The sequence below is a fragment of the Leopardus geoffroyi genome, chromosome A3 (genome assembly GCF_018350155.1).
Source record: "Leopardus geoffroyi isolate Oge1 chromosome A3, O.geoffroyi_Oge1_pat1.0, whole genome shotgun sequence".
NCBI classification, from domain to species: Eukaryota; Metazoa; Chordata; class Mammalia; order Carnivora; family Felidae; genus Leopardus; species Leopardus geoffroyi.
Window position 1 is genome coordinate 134508108 of NC_059336.1, and position 5040 is coordinate 134513147.

General features: G+C 49.8%; 1 long non-coding RNA gene across 1 annotated transcript; it reads left to right on the forward strand.

The window, feature by feature from the left end:
• The first annotated feature begins 432 nt into the window (after window positions 1–432).
• On the forward strand, window positions 433–4822 carry LOC123579792. Its single transcript, XR_006702957.1, has 2 exons — window positions 433–2503; window positions 4192–4822. It is a non-coding gene; the product is annotated as an uncharacterized LOC123579792 (long non-coding RNA).
• The last annotated feature ends 218 nt before the right edge of the window (window positions 4823–5040 follow it).

Here is a 5040-nt window from a genome sequence, read left to right on the forward strand (position 1 = left end):
GATAGTTTGGAATAGAATTTCAGTTTCAAAATAACTTTTCCTTAAAACCTGTGCCTTCATCCTCCAACATTATATTCTGTTGGTAAGTCTAGGGTCAATTCAGTTCTTGTCCTTTGTAGGCCATCCTTTTTTTCTTCCTTCTAGAAGCAGCTAGGGCTCTTGTTTTCTTATTAGGGTTCTACAATGTTAACAGAGTATAGGAGGTAGCTTTGTATTCTCTTCCACTCGTCCTACTTAGTACTTGCTATGCCCTTTCTCTTTCAAAACTCAGGTTCTGTCTTTAGTTGAGAAGATTCTCCTGTTTTATTTCCTTTATTTTCCCTCCTCTATTGTCCTTGTTATCTGATTCTGGAGATCTAAGGATGCTATTAGAATTTTAAAAAATTATCTTCTGTTCCAATAGTTATTTCTCTTCCCACTGGGATTAGTTGTCCATTTCTTCCTCTTGAATATTCTATTTTCTTTTTTTCCTTTTCAAATTCCTGCTGTTTTTTGGTTGCGTCTTCATGAATGTTGAGCAAAGGTAGTTGGTGAGCAAAGGTAGTTGATGTGGTTTCCTGTGCAAATGTGTTGGTCTGTAAAGCAGAACCATCACCCTCTTGACCTGGACGCACATGGGCGGCTCTGGTAACAGGTGCACTTCCCCTGGGGTGCCAGAGCAGAGAACAGGCTTGCAACCTTCCATGATTGGTTCTTTCCTCAGATGATCCCAATTCTTCAGAGGTAAAAAACATATCCAGCAAAATAATTATTTAGTTGTCTCGTAAGGCAAATCCGTACATTAACTGAATTTTATCTGCTTTCATTCTGGGGAGAAGAAGGCAGCAGAGCACATGATAAGGGACCGAATTGTAATGAAGGACTAGGCGGAGAGTTGATAGAGCGGCATAAACGTTTGCAGAGACAAAGCACCATTACATTTCTCCATTCGTGATTGCCCGTGGCTCATCTGGTGTTTTGTTGCTCAAGAAGCTGACAGCCTGATGGGCCTTCCCGCGTGCCCCTCCACGCATTCCTGGGGCATCACTCACTAGATGCTGTTTGCTGGATCCTTGTGGTGGGTCTCTTCCTACCTGGTCCCCATGTCTGGGGTCTCCTTGCAGTGGCTGACTCTCCTGGGATCTCTGTGGGATCTCAGCCATCATCACAGTGGTTAAACCTCCGTCTCTAGCCCATGTCTCTCTCTGAAGTCCCACCTGGGGGTCCCCTTCTCCCACTCACAGCCCCCAGGCTGAGGTCAGCATTTTTCCTGCTCTCTTGTTCCCAAGTGCCTATTTTGCTTTGTGGTGTCCCATCTATCCAGTGATCCGAGTCTGGCAGCAGGAGACATCACACGCAGGGCCCTTTATTTCACCTCTGACATCTTAGTAATTACGTGATCTTGTCTTTCGTAGCGTGAGCTGCTTTAACAATCACCACGGACTGGGGGGCTTAAACAACATAGATTTATTTCTCACAGTTTTGGGGGCTGGAAGTCTGAGATCGGGGTACGGCCTGAGCCGCTGGGGGTCCTCTCCGTAGTTTGCAGATGCATGCCTCTAGCAGAGAGGTCACCTCTGGTGTCTTTCTTAGAAGGGCACTAATGCCACTGAGGGGGCTCCACGCTTATGACCTACTCACCTCCCAGAGGCCCTTCTCCTGATATTGTCACACTGGGGACTGGGCTTCAATGCGTGGATTTGGGGGGACACTCACTTTCAGTCCGTGGACTATCTTGTATCTTTCACGCACCTGTTGTGTGTCCCCTTCTCAGTCTTCTCGTGCTTTAGCTCAAGTCTTCCTTGTCCTGGTCTGCGTGGCCTCTAGATGTTTTCTCCCTGTGCTTGTGTGTGTTTTTCTCTGACGACACCGCACACATCCAGAGTGTGGCTCTTGTGCTGCAAGGTCTTGTGTGCGGGACCATACCTGTCTGTCTGTCTGTCTGTCTTCTCCTCTAAGCCCTTAGGGCCTCCGTCCCCAATCTCTTATGCACCCACCACAACAGCAACAACAACAACAACGACAACCAGTGGCAATTAAGCTCCCCACGGGTAGGGCTTTTTATACTTTTCCTGTTTTATTCGCAGCTGGTCTCCAGGACCTAGAACAGTGCATGACTTACCATTGGTGTCGAAGAAGTAGGGTATGGATCCACTCGTACCTATTTCGATCCATCTGACAAGTGCGTCTTCCCCAGCTCCTGTCCCTGTCTCCTGATTTTTCCTCTTTCCCTCCCTATCAGGTGTCACACACGAATGCAAACCACTCTGATAGCACCTTCCGGATAATAGTGGAGAAGAATGCGTTGGCCACGCCTGTGGCTGCATCCCGTGGGCTGGGACGCGTTAATCAGCTCTGGCAAAGCTACTCCGACTGGAAGTCACAAAGGGGGTTGCTGCTTGGTTGTCCTGTCCTGTAGAGTATGTCGGGATTGTTTCCAGGCCAGATTGGTGAATGAAATAGATGTGTGTTGGGTTCATACCCTGCACCCCCCTCAGTCTTCAGCCTCTGGTGTTCCTTCCAGGTATTGATGTATTTTTGGTTTCCTGTTAATGGGGCAGGGAAGCATTTCAGGGACTTCCATTTAATTTGCCCACCGATCCTACTCTAGAAATGAATGTAGTAGTTTTTCCAACTTCCAAAGTCCCTTTAAATTATATCTTTGGGGGCCAGGGGAAGGCCATGGTTGGGTCTGTGGACACGGGAAAGCCACTCTGAGCCAGACCTAGCCGGGTCTTCCTTACAGCTGGCCCCCACGCCTCCACTTTAGTGAGGGGCTTCAGGATCATGCCTCAGGTCCCCAGTTATCAGTGTCACCTCAGGTCTTGTGCCCAATAGTCCTCAGTGGGGCTGGGCGTCTCCTGTCCTCCAGGGTGTGGTCACCTGAGTATGTGGGGTGGCCTCTCTAGGGAAGAACGAGGGGAGTCATTCACATGTGCGCTTGCTGTGAAGCTGCGGGTCTTTCCTGGGGACCCTTCTGCTCTTGGGTCAGTGGGTTCTAGACCTAAAAGCTGGCTCTGGTCCAGATACCAAGTCTGGTGCTGAGATCTGGCTTTCTCTGGGGCGGTTCGATTGTCCTGGTTCAGCCTCTTGATTGTCTTTCCTTGATTTTTTTTTTTTTTTTTTTTTTTTTTTTGAGTGTATAGGATGCACAACACATCTCTCTTGGCCACCCATCTCCTACAATCCTAGGCAAGCTGTGTCCACGACTGTCTCTGGGTCAGGCCCCTCTGGAGGCCGCTCCAGCCATGTTGCCAAATTATAGCTGTGCCCCCTCCCCCCATCTTGCATCTAGTTCAATGCCACAGTGTCTTTTACCATTTCAAGACTCCATCAGCCCATTTCCAGTAGGGAGTCCAGTTCTGCAACAACAGGACGGCCACTTCTGGGCTTTGCAGCCGCGTTCTCCCAGCCGGGGCGGCCCTCTCGTTGGCTGTGCACATGAGTGCTGTTTCCGGGGCTCTTTTGATGCACATGGCTGGCTGGGGTTCCGAACTCACGTGATACCTCTGCTCTGGAAAGCCCACTTCCCTGAGCCTCTTCCTCTTTACTACCTGCGTGGCCGTCCTGGCATTTCTGCTTTTTTAGTGTGGGCCGTCCCAGGAGCATGTCAGCACGGCCTTGGGGCCTTGCCGGAGCTAACACTGTGCGTGTTATGGCAGACACGCCCATGAGGATGTATTCTCCCTATTGCACACTTAGGGTCTGTGCATCTCGGTCCGGCCCGTGTGTTCCCTTGGGTCCCGTCCGTACCTCTCAGCCACTTCCCCCACTGGGTGTTGCTGTGACCTGGTCTGGGGGTAAGAAGGCAAGTGGGAGAAATTGCTGCTTGTGGGGCACAGGCCTCTGCAGCATTTTCACACCAGGGAGGAGTGCTAGCCTTCGATAGAAAGAGAGGGTCACTTCTGCAGGCCCAGAGGGTCCTTAAGGGTTTTTCTGTGACCTCTGACCTAGAAGTCCCCATTACAAATATCAGGGTCCCTATCCCGTCCAACCTTTGGCACTGTGGACTTGTCGGGGCTGAGGATCTAACCTTCTCCGGAGCTTTGCAGCCCTGATCATTAAGTCCTGAGCCTGATCTTCAGCGTTCCCTAACCTCTGGCTAGAAGAGATGCGTCTTCTCAGATGCTGCCGGTGAGGTCTCTGACTTGCATGAGTCACCTTAAATTGCTGATTAATAATTCTCAGGTGCTCATTGTCTTTCTCCCATAGATGATGAGACTCAGGGACCGCCGTTCAACTCCGTTATCCTCGTAATTACCGCTTTCCAAAGCTCTCCAGCATCTGAGATGTTGTACTTACAGTGCGTTCCTTCCCTTCCACGCTGTCTGTCCCAGTGTGCCAGTGGTCAAAGTTTTAACACTGCGCCGTGACATCCTGCCAAGGGCTTTCAGTGCCCCACCTGCCACCCGTGTGGTAGATGGATGCCGTGCACTCCAGGGCTGAGCTCTCCCATCTGAATTGCTACTTGTAGACAATCTGATGGACTGGGCACCTTGGGAGCGTAAGGAAGATGCCAAGGGTAATTCTTCAGCCTTTGTTCTGATGAAGAGCACAGGGTGCGTGTGTATTCCCACTGCATCGATTTGAAAATACTTGGGTGTGTTTACAGAGGAGGGGATTTGCCAGTCGCAATGGTGGTGGGCCTCATGGGCGCAGGCACGCCTGGCGGGGACCTAGGGACCAGCAGAGCATTTCCATCACCCAGAAGAGAGAGGTACCTTAGGCCAAGAGTGAACTTGTTTTAAGTGACAGGAGTGGCTAAAGACTCAGGTAAATGAAGAGAAAGACAAGATTTGAAGAATCTGGTAAATAAATAGTTAGCCTTTGTGTGTCCTAGGAATTTTTATTTTTTCGGGATTTTCATTTGCATTATTACATTTTTGAATGTGCACTGAATAATTGTACTGTATTTCTAATTACGAGGCTTCACTGCGACTCTTGAACACCGCTTTTCTTCTCGTTCCTCGTCTGAGAAGTGCACAAGGAAAGCAGAATTTGTATGTTTCCCTGGTTTGCACGTACCCTCACGTGGGGCGGTCTCCGTTTGGTCCTGGGATC